Genomic DNA, 18,465 nt, shown 5'->3' with positions numbered 1-18,465 from the left:
GGACCAATGAGAATTAGGCTATAGTAAATTTAGTTGAATTTATTTAAAAACACTTGATAAAAGAACCAATAGAAAATCTCTCTAGAAGACTATTGGACAGTCTCCCAAGGGGTCCAATGAGCATTCAACACCCCAATGGCTGAAGGAGTACGAGCGGAAGTGCGACGCCAAAGAGAGTGCGAGAAGAAGAGCACAACGATATGGTGAACTTGCTCTATTGTAATGTGTAGAGCATAGTGAGTTCTTATTAGGTTTTAACAAAAGAATATGTGTACATACCTGGCGGCCCGCCCACTTACCTGGGCGACCACATTGGGCTTTATACCCCAACAACCTCCCACTTAAAGTCCAATGTGGCACTTTAAGTGTGAGAGAAGCTACTATACAAGCTAATATACAAGAGATGTAGAGAAGTGATGTACTACCCTACACCTAACTGCTTGCGAAAATGCGGGAAGTCCTTTTGTAAGTGGATTAGCAGGATTTTCTATGGTGTGAACTTTGACAAGTTGAATTTGCTTATCCTCGATCATTTCTCTGATGAAATGATATTTCACATCCACATGCTTTGTCTTTGAGTGATAAATTGGATTGCGAGCTAATTGTATAGCACTCTGACTATCACAATATAACGCAGGCATGTCTTCTTTGATTCCCAAATCTGTTTTACTAGTCGATTAAGCCAAATTGATTCTTTGCATGCCTCTAATACTGCAACATATTCAGCCTCTGTAGTAGATTGAGTAACACAATCTTGTAATCTAGAACGCCATGATACTGCTCCACCAGCCAATGTGAAGACATACCCTAACGTAGACCTTCGGTCGTCTAAGTCACTTGCATAATCTGAGTCTGTAAAACCCTTTACACTTAGCTCCTGACTCCCATAGCATATACGCATACTCTTTGTAGCTTTCAGGTATCTCAATATTCCTTTCACTGCCTCCCAATGTTTCTTGCCTAGGTTTGACATGTATCGACTTACTACTCCCACTGCAAATGCAATGTCTGGGGGAGTAGCAATCATTGCATACATCAAACTTGACACCTTGAGCTGACAACTGATTGTAGATGGTGTTGAATTCATTCAGATGATTGGACATAGGTGTCCCTTCTTTCATCTTCAAGTCAACAAGCTTCTTAAGCCAGTATACCTGTGAAGCTGCACTCTGCTTCTCATAAAGATCACTTAACTTTGTCCATGCTTCATAAGCTGACATCTCGTCTGCTACATTGAAGTAAACACTTTCTGCCAAAGTCAGCATAATGGTAGAAAGTGCCAATTCATCCATTTCGCTCCATTCATCTTCGTCCATATCTTCTGGTTTTATCCCCTTGAGCTTTATAGGTTTTATCTGCTTCTTTTGTACCAACACGTGCCAAATCTGCTTCTTCCACAATGGGAAATTGGTTCAATCCAGCTTCTTGATATTGTAAAGAGCAGTTTCCTGTGATCCAGCCATAGCTACGCTTCACAGTAGTTTACTTTCCTGGGAAAAATTCGGCAGAGTTTCCCCTGTAAATTGACCTCTGAACCAATATCAACCTGTCAAATGAACCAAGAAAGCTTCAGATTTTGCAGAAATTTCGGCAGAGTCTCCTTTGTAAAATGGCTCCGGTGTACTCAAAAAACAGACCAAAAACAGCTCAAAAAACACTATCTCTCTAACACTGTAAGCTTCGGGTAAACCTGTCCTGCACCTGTACTGGCTCTCACTGTCCTGTCACTGTCCTGTAAGCATAGACTGCGACAATGCCTCAACGGCAGTAAAGCAAAGATGCAATCCCAACTGTCTAACTCACAGTCAATACATCCTAGCTGCCTATCTAAGGGTGCTCGAGGGATCGCTCCAAGACCTGTATTATCGAAAGGATCTCAACATTCGAGAATCCCCCAGCTCAATAAAACCTCACTTGACCCTCAACAAAGACTGCAGTAAATCTGACAGTACATAGACTTCCCACAAAGTCATACATCCACAAATTTCCCACTGTATTTTGTAACCGCTGCGGCGGTTGTTTGCTGCGTGACTCACAGCCAGCAAACCCTCAACAGACATACATTATCTCTGACAATACATCCCATGTGGAAGTACCTGCAATGTCAGGATGAAATCTGGGATATCAAGCAGCAAACACAAGCTACCTGATGAACTAGTGGATGTCACCTACAGTCTGTGTAGGTGCACCCGTGTCGTATGTGACACGCCTCCAAGAACTGTGAGCCGTCCTTCGTTGTGTAGACAGCCACAAATCAGCACTCTGGAAGTGCAGATATCCTCAGCACTTGCAGTCGCACGCCGAAACCCCAAATTTGCAGAGTCGGATCTGCACCCGCCAAGACCACGTAGTCGAAAATGGCATGCGCAGAGCTTTGTCAAAGCCGAACGGTGGCCGAGATGACCTCAAAATGAAATTCTGATAACACCGAGTCCGTCGGGCATTCCCACAGGAATTTGGGCCGTGTCTTTGCTTGTCGAATCTCACTCCAATCTGAGCAGGTGACTCTGGCTACCTGCAAATGCTGCCCCGAGCCTCGATCTGAGCTTTGATACCAGTTGAAGGAGTACGAGCGGAAGTGCGACGCGAGAGAGAGTGCGAGAAGAAGAGAACGACGATATGGTGAACTCGCTCTACTGTAATGTGTAGAGCATAGTGAGTTCTTATTAGGTTTTAACAAAAGAATATGTGTACATACCTGGTGGCCCGCCCACTTACCTGGGTGGGCCGCATTGGGCTTTATACCCCAACAATGGCTTGCATGATTCCTATTGGTGGCCAGAAGACTAAGAAGTCCAATGAGAGATTGAATGAGTTATTTAAATACCTAAAAGCTCTCACAAAAGGGGAAAGGGGGACGTATGTCACAAGGCTAGCAATTACGCTTCTAATTTATGATTGGCTAAGGTTTACAGGGGCCAATGGGATACAGGCATGGGGAAATAGCAAGAGGGGTCGACCAAGAAAGAGAGGGGGCTGACTTTTGCAAGGATTATCACACACACACACTCACACAAGCTCACGTGTGCTAGCAGCGGCTAACACAGGCTACACCGGTTATGCATCAAGCGGAAGATATGTTATGGATGTCACAATATTTCCCACTCACTTTGTATAAGTCTTAGGCTCATTTGGAGTTCCAAAGTTTTATATGCTAGTTAGAGGGCTCAAGCTTAAACACATAGTAGAAGGGATTGTGGTGAAACCCCAAACCCAATTTCACTAATTTCATACTAAGCCTTGCTAATTTCGCTTCATTTCCATGCTAATTGTACTAATTCCATGCTAATTTTTACTAACTTTGCTAACCTAACTGCTAACATTGAAGTGTAATGTATGTTAAACTTCCTTGTAAGAGGAGGAATCATCACTCTAATCAAGTTAATTGTGCTACTTGATGCCTAATTTGATGATTTGATTGTTTGATTTTTGGCCTACAATGGTCAATTTTGGAGCCGATTTGATGGTGCACACACAAGTGTGTGCAATGATGCGTCTTCGCGTGGAGCAAAGGAATAGATTTGAGTGTGATTACAATGTAAATGCACTCACTTGCTCATGTTAATTCTTGATTGATTAATGTGGTTCAATGTGTGCTACTTATTTGCTAAAATTAGGTGTGTAACTCAATTGACCTACACTTTGCACCTAATTTTATTCACTTGGAATGAAGGTGATGGTCAAATTTTAGCTAATGAACTTTGTGTGTATCACTCATCAATAATTCATGTGTGTGCATAAAAATCATTGTGTGTGTAATGCACCAAAGAGAGAAAAATTGCCAAAAAATTCAAGTGTGTGTGCACCTAATTTTGAATGTGTGCATGCATAGAAATTAATAAAATTAATGATGCATGAGTATCCAATCATGTAATTGATGTGTATGCTAAGCTAATTCAATCATTGGATAAGCGTAATTGCCAAAAAAAATTAAGCAAAGATTGAGTGTGTGCCCATCCAAGGCCGCTTGATTTTCAATGATTGATGGTCAATTGGGGCACCAAAATGATTTTTGATTGTGAAATGTACATAAAAAGTGTGTACAATCATTAGGTATAAGCCTAAATTCATTGCCAATCGATAAAAATTTGATCATTTGTGCTTAATTTTTGAGTGTGTGTATTGCTTGATTGGGTAAAAATAGTGCTAAATTTTTAGAAATTAAGCATGCATGCGTTCACTTATGCTTGATTGAGTTTGCAATTTGAGCATTGCAATGTGGAATTGATGTAATTTTTGCATAAAATTTTGGCTTAAATTTGGGTGTGTGTGCCTACTCAATGGCATGTGCAATCCAATGGGTGAATGAATAATTGGTATTTTTTACCAATTATGATGATTAATTTGGCCAAATAATTGATGTGTGTTACAATTGGCTTCGAGAATTGAGATAGATTACTCAATTGGTACTCAATTGTGTAGAATTTTAGTGTATTGCCATGCTAATGATGGATCAATGTGATGAACATGGCAATGTTGCATTCAATTGTGTGCGTAATTGTGACCCAAATTCACTCATGCGTACCCATACAAACCCAAAATGACAAACCTAATTCGGTTTGAGTGATTGTGGATATGCGATATGAGCAACCGAATTGCAATGATTAAAAATTGGAGCTACATTGTGTAAAGCTTGGTCCAGAGTCCCCATTGATTTAATTTTTAGCTTGCATCATTGGTGGAATCATGTATAATTCGCAACATAATTAAGGTTCGTAAATGATTCGTTTGGGCATTGTGCATTGGATTGAAATTGAGATCAAAATATAGGTGATTGAGGGATTGGGCAATAAGTTTTGAGTTTTGAGGTCAATTGATGTAAGATAATGCATTGAGCCTTAATTGATTGAAAAAAGTTGAGAGTGGCATGGATGAGATTATTTTTTACCCGAATTGATTTTCGAGTGACATTGGGAGTTAAAACTCAAGAACAGGGGAATGTGTTATTACTCAAAGGATCATGAGCATAGGGAATCAATGTGTTGAGAAGGATTGAGAGAATTGTCATTTACTTTTCCTAATAATTGGCTCTCAACCTCACCTTCACTACCCGCCAAGACTTGTTGCTTTCAAGCTAAAAGAACACACACACACACACACACACACATGAGTGGAGATGCCTCTAGGCTCTACTGATTTGTTCTTGTGGCTCCCGAGTACATCGCATGGGACCACACTCAAACCATATGTGTAAATCCGTTGACCTCAGAATTCCACTTGCCTTATCACTTAAAGTCTCAAATAATCCAAGGCGGAATTTCTACATGGACCTGCCAATCACATAGCTGGCCTGCACCCCTTCCCCACCCCGATCTCGCCTATGTTGACCCACTTGCACCGCTTCCCCTGGTCTCTCCTTGGTCGACTTTCCAGCTCACAACACACACGCACACGCATTCTTGGCCACGTGCCAGCCCTTTACGCCCTGCATAAAAGCCCATGCACATACACACACACATACCCCCTCGCAACTCGTCCGCTTGCAGTGCTAGTAACTTTTAAACAAAGCCCTTGATTCACGGCCTCCTAACCCCACCAAATAGCTCGCCTATTTGATTCACACACACACATCATTCTCATTGCCTACATTGGTCATAGTTGCTCAATATAGGTATCGTAGGCATATTTCAACCCAGATACCATGCGCATGTTGGCCCCATTATAGCTCGTAGAACCCCCAGCTCTCCGCCCCACCTGCTCAGTGCCCTTTGAGTCTCTCTCTAACTCACTCCCACTTGCCCATTGCAGACTGCAACCTGCCACTATCAGAAAACATTGAAGCTTTTTTTTGCAGTTAAATGAAAAATGTAAAAAAAAAAATCAGGCGAGCGTTCTTACGCTTATCTCCGACTAGAGCTCATAGATGAATTAACTTCACCATGAATTGGCAAAAAGATAAAGAAAAAAAAAGTGTCTCGCAGCTTAACCATGAGCTTCTAAACACTTTATTAACATACGATTCAGGGCTTTGTAAGAACCTCAATTTTGTGCACATATCAATGATTTAATTGAAATTTTTTGGTATCAACGATATTTTCATGAAACAAAAATTCTTTTGATAGGGAATGTGTATGCAAAATGTGTTCTTGCAATAATGACTGAGCTTGGAATGGGGAAGTGACAAGGCAGGCAATAAGAGTTGATGCATCATTGCCATTTCTCCCTCCTCTCTTCCTTTGTGTGTCAAAATTGTTACATGAGAGCATGTGGGCATTGAGTATGAGGCATCCATTGAATAAAGGTTGAGGTTTTGATCGAGCAGGACTTCTTGATGCTTGGTGTCTGTGCAGAACATTTTTATCACTAATGGTTGAGCTCTATTTTGAAGGGGTATGGTGAATGGTCTTGCTTTAGTGATCAAGAGAGCTCAATTGACACTTCATCATTTGCTTTAAATGCCATATGTGCTATATGAGCGTGATGTGTGTGATAAGTTCTATGCACGAATGATCGTATTTTGCACTAATGGTTGGCTTGTGCAGAACATGGTTTAGTGCTTGGCTTGATTGACATTATCATTGCAGAACAGGGTTTAGTGCTTGGCTTGATTGACATTATCATTGAACATGGTTTAGTGCTTGGCTTGGCTTGATTGATATTATAACTGCACTAAATGGAAAAAAAAATCCTTGTGACATGCATGGGGTTTGAGAGTTCCATTGATGATACATTCATGCTTGATCGAAACATGTTGTGCTTGGACTTGGTTTGCTTGTACATTTTAGTGCTTGAATTGAATGAAAAATCATTGGAAAGCACTAAAATTGATCCTGTTTGATAGCCAAAAGAGGTCATTAAAATTTGGGCTTGACATTGACTGTGCATTTTCGTGCTTGCTCTAAATGGAAAATCCTTGCACAGCATTAAAGTTGAGATTTGGTGAATGATCATCAGAGAACAGTAAACTTTTGAGCTTGTGATTGAGCATGAGTTTTAGTGCTTGTGTTGAATTTCCAAATGTTCAAGCGCACTAATGAGTTGAGTTGTTTTGAAGGGTTGTGGGCAACAAAAACTTTCATTGATCCAAGAAGGGGTCATCATTTCAAAAAATTGCAAAACTTGGCTATTTAGAGCCTTTCCAATTCTTTGATTAAAAGTTGTATACATGCTATCTCATAGCTTGGTCTTATGTGAAAGTGTTTTCATTTGAGCTAGTTGTTTACCCAACTTTTTTGAGAGCTTTCAAGTACAAAATTTGGCTATTGAGAGCCATTCATTTTCATTTCAACAAGTTGCAGTCATCTCTAGCTCATAGATTGCTCTTAAATTGAAAATTTCGTTTGAGCTAGTTGTTTAGCCAACTTGTTGGAGCTTTATATTGTAAAATTCGGCTTTCAAGAGCCACTTCATTTCATCAAAGTTGCATTATTTTCAGCTCTTGGCTTGTTTTAAATTCCATATTTCATTGAGCTAGCACTTAATCAACTTTTGAATTATGCATATTGTAAAAATTGTAAAATTTGCTTATGTAGAAACTCATTCTCTCTCATTGTTGTTATGTATGCATAAATTTGCTACAAAGAGTATCATGTGCATAACCAAAGGCCCTTTTTTCCCTTGGGTTTTTTCCCTTTGGCAAATTCGGGTATGCAAGACCCTAGCTTTAGGTTTTCATTAATGTTTTTTGTGTGCTTTTGGATTTCAATAAAAGGGCTTTGGAGCTTGTGTTTGCACTTAGCTTCAATCAGCTTGAATTGTTAATAAAAGGATCAAGAGACTTCTCTACAAAGGGGATGTTTGCTCAAGGACGTTCAAAAGAGCATGAATAGGTGTAATCCTTCTATGATTCTGCTCTTTTGTTTATCTCTTCATTCTCTATGCTTGGCTTAAGTAATTTTTGCTTCTAAGCTATGGTCTTTCATGTTCAAAAGCTAGGCATACTAAAGTTTCAACACTTTACTTTGTGAATATTAACTCATCAAAAAATTAGATTTTATGTGTGCTAATCATAGGTAATTGGCCTTGACCTTAGGTTAATGTAGGTTCATTTCTCATTAGTCCTAGACTCTTAGTGATAGTCTTAATACTCCATTCATTTTTAACATGACCTAGGGCTATGATTAAGCTTGAGTCCTCTAGTCCAATTGCCATAAACATCCCATATTGGAAGAAACAAAAAAGTGCTTAAGAAAAAGTAGCTACTAGGCACATGAAAATAAAATTTCTATGTTTTGTTGTGTCTATGTGAGGCCTAGTGCCTTATTAGCACTTGGTAGGCGAGGGGTATCACCTTGGCTCGCTTGATCAAGGCTTTAAACCGATGCCCTGGGCTGATAAGGGTTAGCCGTCGCCTTGGTGGGCTAGTAGATTCTTGGAACACCTTCTTGAGGGTTCAAGGAGCCAAGTGCCGTACCTAAACTTGCCTTAGGGTGGTAGCCTTGTGATGTGTTTTACTTTTTCCAATGAATGACAAAAACAAAACTTCCATAAGCTTCAAACCCGGCTTCAAAAAGCTTTGACAATGTACTAATAGATTAGGAGCTTTTTTATAGCCCATAGACATGATAGACTTGAATGATTTATTAATATTGGTCACATAGTTTTTAAGCTAATAGGTTTATGAACTTGCATTAGCCTAAGGTCATAATTGATTGCTTGTGTTTCATGCATAAAACTGAAATTTCAAGTGGTTTAATCTTCACAATAGTGTAAGTGTCTTTTTTGCTTTATGTTGTCTAGTTTTTTACTATGATTCACCCATCTTAGAAGCAAAAAATTCACTTTGCATGATTGTTCATTGTGCTTCATGTTCTTATCCTTGTTGGCCTTTGATGCTCATTACTTGTTCTTATGCTTTGCAGCTCAACATTTCTTCCATGGACTTGCTTTCTACCATGTCTCCGTGTTTTGCTTCCCCAGCACACGAGGACATGCACCAAATTAGGAAGGGGGGAACGTTAGCAGTGGCTAACACAGGCTACACCGGTTATGCATCAAGTGGGAGATATGCTATGGATGTCACGATATTTCCCACTCACTTTGTATAAGTCTTGGGCTCATTTGGAGTTCCAAAGTTGTATATGCTAGTTAGAGGGCTCAAGCTTAAACCCATAGCAGAAGGGATTGTGGTGAAAGCCTTTAAAAGGAACCTTTATGCAAGGAGGCTTCATTCTTGAGTATCCACTCTTGAGGATCCACTTTTGAGAGCTCTCTCTCTCTTGAGTGTTAACTTTATGGATGGACTAGCCTTCAGCTTAATGCCTATGCTTAAGAGGCTAGTACTAATCCATTGTAATTAGAGAAGCTTGATTAATCTAATTCCTACTTTATTCATTAGTTTTATCTTCTCTAAATTTCATTATGTCATAAGGTAGTATTACACTCTCATTATTATAGATTTGAGAGAGGTATGTACTTCTTGCTTTGATCTTAACTCTCTTCTTCCCTAAGTATTTCAATTAGTTGATTACTTCTCTAATTCTCTTGATTAGTGTGGTGTGTGTGCACTCTTGGTCATGTCATTAGAGTTTGTGCCTAATTGTGTGCTTAAGTGTGTGAAGGTTTAAGAGCCTTGAGCTCAATGCCACTTGTGTCTGATGTGATTAGAGTACCTTGGTTGGCATGTGATGATTGAGAAAGCCAACTTCAATGCAATTAGTGTGTGCTTTGATCACAGATGCTTGTTTTGACTGTGTTCTTGTGAATCCATAAGATTGGCAAGTCGGACTTCGGTGGACTTGATGTGTGTAGGAGTTGATAGATTAGTGATTAGAGAATGATTAGAGTTGGTCTTGCCATGGCTAATCTCTACTTGCTTTGGTGAGGTATTCTCTTGAATCCTCTATTTCTATTCATCTGATGCTCATGCTTCCATGCCCTAGCCGGGTTGCCGATCCACAGATTTGATAATTTTGTGTGGGTTGCGATTAGGTTGTTGCTACAATGCCTCCCAACAATGTGTGAAGTAAAGAAGACTATTTCCTTCTCAAGCTTTAATGGAAAGCTCATCATCTACTCCAAGCTTGTGAGAAGGGAGTCCTACACCAACAACTCTTGGCTTTGTGATCCAAATCCAACCAAGAGCCAAGCTCCAATGCATGCTCATCTCCTCGACCATGCTAATTACTAAGCTATGCTAAGATATTAATTCCAGTCCACAGTCGCCTGCCCAGCCTCCTGTTAAGGGTTATTCCCGCCATTTACAATTTTATTTGTAGATCGTTAAAGGGGAACGTTTTGAGTTTTGACATTATCCAAGAGAACACCATTATCATGAGGTCAATGTCCTCACTATTTAAGTTTACTCTTAATATTTGGGAATAAAATATGGTGTCACATAAGTGTTTTGTAAAGTCGTCTAAGTATAATTTGGATCATGATGTATACGTTGTTAAGAAAAGATAAAATGAGGAAGATGTATTATTATTTTTGTAAGCTCTGACAATTCACAAAACTAGGACCCCTAAAACTATAAACCTTAAAAACAAAGACATGTGGCTAGAGAAAAAGTGGTAACTAAATTGAAACAAGCTGAACCCTAAATGATTTAATGTGAGATTGAAGACCTGTATGAACATTAAGTCGCACAATGCGATAACATTGCTCATGTTTTGAATGCCAAAAATACTCAATTTGCATTAAAATGACAACTTTGACAAGGCCAATCTAGCATGACTAGTTGTTTGCATGGCAATGCTCTGTTGTTGTTTGCACCTTATATACTTAGGAAAGTACATGTAAAGGAGTGCAAACCCTAGGTTGGCTGTTAAATCATGCCCCCCCCCCCTACACGGAACGAGCTCACGCGACCCGCCTCCCGACGGGTCTCGTTCGGTCTTACCAAGTCGTCAATCCTATTCAGTTTGTAAAGCTCACTCATCTGAGTATCTATGTACGTATTCACGTGTCCAATGGATCTTGCTTGCTGTTACCAACATGCATCACATTCTCTCTTTTTCTCCCTTGTTGGCACAGGAAGGAGCAAGCGACTCAACCACACCACCTCTCTCTCTCTCTCTCTCTCTCTCTCTCTCTCTCTCTCTCTCTCTCTCTCTCTCTCTCTCTCTCTCTCTCTCTCTCTCTCTCTCTCTCTCTCTTAGTGGTGGCGTCCATACAGAGAGAGAGAGAGAGAGAGAGAGAGAGGTGGTGTGGTTGAGTCGCCACCATTAAAAGAGAGAGAGAGAGAGAGAGAGAGAGAGAGAGAGAGAGAGAGACTATGGAAGACCAAAGTAATGAAAGCTCTTTGCTATCATTTAGAGCGGTGGTGTGTATGAGAGAGAGTTTCATTTGAGCCACCTACACAACCTCTCTCTCTCTCTCTCTCTCTCTCTCTCTCTCTCTCTCTAACATGGACATGGTAAATCAAGAGTATACCAAGGTTCACTCCCAAAAAATAGAACTCAATGAAGTCAAACTCTACAACATCTTACACTATAACATCATCGTCTACAAAATTAAACCATAATTAATATATATTTTTTGTTTTCAAACCATATTGTAAAACAAGCAAGGAATTTGTCTGGAGAGAGAGAGAGAGAGAGAGTGAGAGAGGTATACATTCTAAGATGTTCGTCAAGCTACATACATTCCAATACTCAATGTATGCCAAGGTACATAAATTCTAACACTCAATGTATACCAAGCTACATAAATGACCATCACCATCAATAAAATAAGGTCATGGAAGCATCACTTGGTGTCCACACTATCCAAGGTCCAATACGATGCACACTTCGCCCAAGCCGTCAAGGAGGGCAACCCAACACATACATCTCTATCCTCCAACCGGGACAATTGTCACCATATGAATAATGTATATATTAAGTGGGAGTTGGTCCCCTACCTCCTGAATACTCACATAGGCATGGCCATTATCATGGTCATTATTAACATTGATGTGATAATATCCCTGGAAACCATCAATATGATGGTAAACACCCAACAAAATATACCGGCAATAATAATGGTTCATGTTTACAAAAACATACTCAATGTTAAATCATAAATTACATAACAAAAAAATATTAAAAAATTTCAATAAGTCTCATTTCACCATACCAAACAATTTCAAAGTCTTCAATGATGCGAGCACCATTATCAGCATGTGAAGGCCCTCTCCAAAATCGTGGTTCTATAACAAAATTGTCTCTCTCATGTGGACTTTTTTGTAAACTAGTTGATTATTATAGACAAAATAGTTAATTACCATAGACATTGCTAGTGGTTGCACGTGCATCCATGTCACTGTAGAGTGGTAGACCATCTCTAATCAAACAAAGACAAATAAAATAAATCAAGCTCTCTTAAAAGTAAACTTATATTCTTCAAAAATGATAAAATGACATGCGATTAGCCAGTAAACTTACCATAAACTTCTTGACACACCACAATCTCCGAAATTCCCATTGTTTCATTTTGATATGTAAGGGGTAAACTCGTGAATATTTCAAAATCAAAATCTTGAAATAGAGAGTGAAAAGGGCTAGGGCCACACTTATTTACCAAAAACCAATCCCATGTAACAAAAACCCTTCCATATTCCACAACCCTTCCAAATTTCCATTGTTTCATTTTGATGTGCAAGTGGTAAGCTCATGAATATTTTAAAAGTAAAATAAAGAGTTAAAAGGTCTAGGGCCACAATTATTTACCAAGAAAAAATCTCATTTAATGAAATTAAATTTTGGATTAAAAAAAGTAAGAGAGAGGGTCATGTCACCCTACCTACCTACAATTACCTTGTCTTTGATGGATGTCGTTCCAAAAAACATAGTGTTGAAGTAAATTGTAGAGAAAAGTAGCTATTATCTTTTTGAGAGCAGATATAGCTCAGGGTCAATCCCCTTCAGCAATTAATTAAGACATCACATATAGCCATGTATTCCTACCTCTACTCATTTGCAATCTTTTTTTATAAGAATCCAATAGAGACATTTTTTCACCTCTAAGACATGGATGATAACCCAATGACTTACATTGCAATTGCTTAGAGTCGATGCAACAAAATATTGCAATCCCACTTTGAGAAAAGTTGTAGCTAGGAACCTTACATCATTTTGAGGGGAAATGATGTAAAAGACGATGTCTTGCATATACAATTTCAATTTTCCATTTGTGCATGCTTTACCCCATTGCGTTTGCAGCCTGCAACACTTATTTGAATACAATGTTTGGAGTCTGAGTCAACCCTGCTTCATTATCATCCTTGACCACAACCTTTACAGAAACTGAGGTTTGCACACGTGACATTGCCACATATAACTGACCATGTGAAAAAATGAGTGTTGCCAAATATAATCCCAAGAGGCCCAATGTTTTGTCCCTGTGCTTTATTTATGGTCATCCCAAATGCCAGCCTTATAGGAAACTGTCTGCATCTCATTTGGCAAGGTAGTCTCTGAGAATTTCAAGCAAAGAAATCTATTCTTGGAAGAAATGCTCGGTCTCCAAAGTTGGAACCAGTGAGTATCTCTGCCTCTATGACTCTACGATGAAACTATCTGCATATTAACCTTGTGCCATTACAAAGTCCTCTTCTTGGATCCAAACTGCACAATAGCATGACAGGAGCATTTTCTTTCAGACACAACACATGTGGTGGATATCCTCCACCTAAATCCAAGCTATTCAACAATTCAATTGTATACAAAGCACTGTTCTCTTCTAATTCGCCTAGTGAGTTTGCACTCAAATACTCCCTATAATGTCCACACATCTTGCGTAGAGCAAATCATTGACCACATCTACATCCTTGTTGCAAGGTGCAAGAACTCCCCTATCTTTAAAGAATCTTGCATAATCCTCGACTCTCTAAAGATCTCCATAGATGCTCTCAATAAGATTTGACAATTGGTTTTTGAAGTAGCATGCTCGTAGGCAAAGTGACATTGTCAATCATTTCCCCATCATGTATATTCCCATTACCGATATCAAGAAGAACCCAATGTGAAAATTGTTTTTCAGCTGCATCTGTCATACAACTTTGCACACGCATATTTTGAGTGAGCCTTAATATTCTTGTATGTCTCCAAATGTACGAATGACACAATGTCGCATTCACAATATCTGCTCGGCTACCTTTACGTACAACTGGTAGAATTCGCCTAAAGTCTCCTCCAAGCAAAACTACCTTTCCACCAAACAGACTTTCTATTTGTAAAACATCTCTGAGTGTCCTATCAACTGCCTCAAAAGCATGGTGATGAGTCGTGGGTGCTTCATCCCATATAATCAAAGTTGCTCTCCTCAACCATTCAGCAAGTTGTCTATTCACTTTTATATTGCATGTTGACTCAAAATATATTTCTACAGGAATCTTAAACCTAGAATGTGCATTTCTTCCATTGTTAAGGAGCAAAGATACAATGTCATGCCAAGGGTAGGACTATAGGAGGGCACGGCCTGTTAAGTATGCAGCCTGATTTACCCTTGTAATTTTTTGTGGTAAAAGCGCACATTTGTAAGGCCCCATTATGAGGAGAAGCCATCGTGCGTGAAGGAAGATCACTCACCGGAAACCAAAATTTTCACAGACAAGAATCAGGGGCAACTTTAGAGGCCTTGGGGAAGGAGGCCCCCGAGACTTTTTTTTCCGCCGGAATATTCCTTTTCGTCGGAATATTATGGCCGGACGGTGGCCAAAAAGTGGTCGGAAAACAACCGGTCAGTTGGCCGGTGGCCGGTAGTCAATGGCCGATGGCCGGTGGTCAGAAGTCAATGGCTGGTGGCCGGTGGTCGGAAGTCAATGGCCGGTGGCCGGTGGCCGAATTCAAAAGCGGACTTGTCTTCTCAAGGACGGCCACACATGGGCGGATTGGAGGGTCCGATTTGGACTTATTAACACAAGGGCGGCTACACATGGCTGTCTCTCATAAGAGAGGGCATCCCTTTTGGCCTATAAGAGGAGGCCATTTCTACACACATTTCATAGTGTGAAGTTGATGCAACAAGGTGAGTGTGAGGTGGTGAGAGTGAAGCAAGGCGGGAGCTCTATCAAGGGTTTAAACCCTTTGTAAACTACTTCTTCTTTTGAAGTGCTAAAGCAATTGAGTGGCTGCTTTCCCGTGGACGTAGCCCACATTGGGTGAACCACGTATATCGTGTGTACTCTCTCTCTCTCTCTCTCTCTACTCTATAATCTCTTGTGTGTGAAATCTATCTCTCTCCATTAAGTAATCTACACAAAAATCTATTTAGCTACGTCTTATTTCCTAACAACTGGTATCAGAGCAAGGTTTGCTCGTACCTAAATTATCTCAAGGAAAGGATTCCTTGAATTGAGTGGGAGTTATGGCGGAGGAAGGGAAGCTCAAGATTGAGAAGTTCAACAGCAAAAACTACCAACATTGGAAGATGCAGATTGAAGACTATCTCTACGAGAAGGACCTCTATTTGCCACTAGGCGGTCTTGCGAAGAAGCCCGCAACAATGGCAGATGAAGCATGGATTGTCCTTGATTGAAAGGCACTCGGAACAATCCGGTTAAGCTTGGCATCAACGGTGGCCTTCAATGTTTTGGAGATGAAGACCACGGAGGACTTGATGAAGTCACTTAACGACTTCTACGAGAAACCATCGGCATCCAATAAGGTATTTCTTATGAAGCGCTTGTTCAATCTAAAGATGGCAGAGAATGGTTCAGCTGCTGAACACCTAAATGACTTTAACACAAACATAAGTCAACTTCGATCAGTGAAAATCAATTTTGATGACGAAGTGCGAGCTCTCCTTATACTATCATCTCTACCGAATAGTTGGGACAGCCTTGTGATGGCTGTAAGTAATTCTATTTCTGGCACAAATACTCTTAAGTTTGATGATGTTGTGGGTGTTCTCCTAAGCGAGAAAATGCGAAGGAAAAGCACAGGAGAATCATCAAGTGTTGCACTATCAGTGGAAACAAGAGGAAGGCCTAAGGAGAGGTTCAAAAACCAAAAGGGTCGTGATCGCTCAAGGCGGAGCAAGTCACGCACAAAGTCAGTTCTTGAATGTTGGAACTGCGGCATGAAGGGCCACGTCAAGAAGGATTGCTGGTCCAAGAAGAAGAAGGAGACAGAGTCTCAAGACAACAAGCCAACATCGGAGGCCAATGTGGCAGGTAAAGTAGAGCAAGATGCTCTAATTCTCTCATTAGACAATGTCTCTAATTCCTGGATAGTAGATTCCGGGGCTTCATTCCATGCGACACCACACAAGCAACATTTCGAATACTACACCAAAGGTAATTCTGGGTATGTATACTTGGGAGATGATGAAGCTTCTGAGATTGTCGGCAAAGATACAGTTTCTGTCAAAACTGCTAACGAAAATGAATGGAAGCTTAAAGATGTTAGGCATGTTCCTTCTCTTCGCAAAAATTTGATCTCTACAGGACAATTGGACGATGAAGGTCACAACATTGCATTCGGAAACAAACGGTGGAAGATCTCAAAGGGATCTTTGGTGGTTGCCAAGGGAGAAAAAGTCGGTACACTTTACATGTGTACTGTTAGCACGCAACCTTCAGCTTGTGCAGCAACTACAGAAGTTGACAGTGCGGTGTGGCACTACCGACTTGGGCATATGAGTGCCAAAGGAATGCAAATCCTTCAAACAAAGAAGCTTCTACCAGGTTTGAAAGAAGTGGACTTAGAGTTCTGTGAAGATTTTGTTTATGGTAAACAAAATAGGGTAAAATTTCAAAAATCAGGAAATGAAAGAAAAAATAAAAAACTTGAGTTGGTTCATTCTGATGTTTGAGGTCCTGCAAGTACACCATCACTTGGTGGCTCATTGTACTATGTAACATTCATAGACGATACGACTAGAAAAACATGGGTTTATGTCATGAAGAATAAATCCGATGTATTTTCCATATTTCAAAGGTGGAAAGCCTTTGTGGGGAATGAAACAGGTACCAAGGTTAAATGCCTCAGATCCGACAATGGAGGCGAATATTGCAGCCAAGCTTTTGAAAGCTTTTGTGCTAGCAATGGCATTCGGAGGCAAAGGACACCTCAACAAAATGGGATTTCAGAAAGGATGAACAGGACAATCATGGAACGAGCACGAAGCATGCGGCTACATGCAAGCCTACCGCTTGAGCTTTGGGCGGAAGCTGTAAGTACGTATGTGTACTTAATCAATCGGTCACCCTCAACGGCATTGGATGGGGGAGTTCCAGAAGAGGCATGGACAGGTAAACCGGTGAATTATGCATTTCTCAAAGTGTTTGGGTGTGGGGCTTTCATGCACATAGATAGAAGCCTAAGATCAAAGCTAAATGCATTGGCTATGGAGAAGGAGACTTTGGGTATCGCCTATGGAATCCTGAAGATGGTAAAATCTTAAGGAGTAGGGATGTAATTATTAAGGAACAAAATATGTACAAAGATTACTTGGAAAGAAAACAAACAAAAGAAACAGGTGATCGGTACATGGAGCTTGAGGACGGTGAAGACTCAAGGACTGCAAACGGTGACAATGTGCAACAACGTCAACCAAATGAGGAGCCTCAACCTATTCCCTGAAGATCTACAAGAGCAAGTAGACCTCCAAAAAGGTTTGTTCCTTCCTTCAACCATCTCTTGATCTCAGATTCTGGAGAGCCGGAATCATACGAAGAAGCTATGCAACATGAATCCAAAGAAGAATGGACGAAGAGCATGCAAGTGGAGATGGACTCACTACATCGCAACCAAACATGGGAGTTGGTTGAGTTGCCTAAAGGTAAGCGGGAACTTCAAAACAAATGGGTGTACAAGCTGAAGGACGAAGAAGGTGGGAAGAAAAGGTACAAGTCTAGGCTTGTGGTAAAACGTTTTTCTCAAAAGAAAGGTATTGACTTCAATGAAATATTTTCTCCTGTTGTAAAAATGAACTCAATTAGGCTTGTCTTAAGCCTTGTGGATGCTCATGATCTAAATCTCGAGCAAATGGATGTAAATACGGCATTCCCTCACGGTGACTTAGAGGAGGAAATCTACATGCTTCAACCAAAGGGGTATGAAGTAAAAGGTAAGGAGAAAATGGTTTGCAGATTAAAGAAGAGCTTGTATGGTTTAAAGCAAGCATCTAGACAATGGTACTTGAAGTTTGATCGATGGATGTTGGATCATGGATTCAGAAGATGCAACTCGGATCACTGCGTCTACACGAAGAATTTGGGAGATGGGAAATTTATCATCCTAATGTTGTATGTTGATGACATGCTGATTGCAAGTGCTAACATGCAGGACATCAAAGACCTAAAAGAGGAGCTGTCTAAATCTTTTTCAATGAAAGATTTAGGTGTTGCAAAGAGAATACTTGGTATGAAAATATCAAGGGACAGGACAAAGAAGATAATAAAGCTATCTCAAGAAGATTACATCAAGAAGGTACTAGAAAGGTTTGCAATGCAAAATGCAAAACCAGTTTCTACACCTTTGGCTGGTCATTTTAAACTAACGAAGGATATGTGTCCAAAGACACGAGAGGAAATAGCCTATATGTCTAAAGTTCCATATGCTGCAGCGGTAGGTTCTCTAATGTATGCTATGGTCTGGA

This window comes from Adiantum capillus-veneris, chromosome 1 (assembly GCF_014529385.1).
Source record: "Adiantum capillus-veneris isolate H3 chromosome 1, ASM1452938v2, whole genome shotgun sequence".
Taxonomy (NCBI): domain Eukaryota; kingdom Viridiplantae; phylum Streptophyta; class Polypodiopsida; order Polypodiales; family Pteridaceae; genus Adiantum; species Adiantum capillus-veneris.
The sequence above is the reverse complement of the archived record's forward strand: the minus strand, read 5'-3'. Positions refer to the sequence as shown.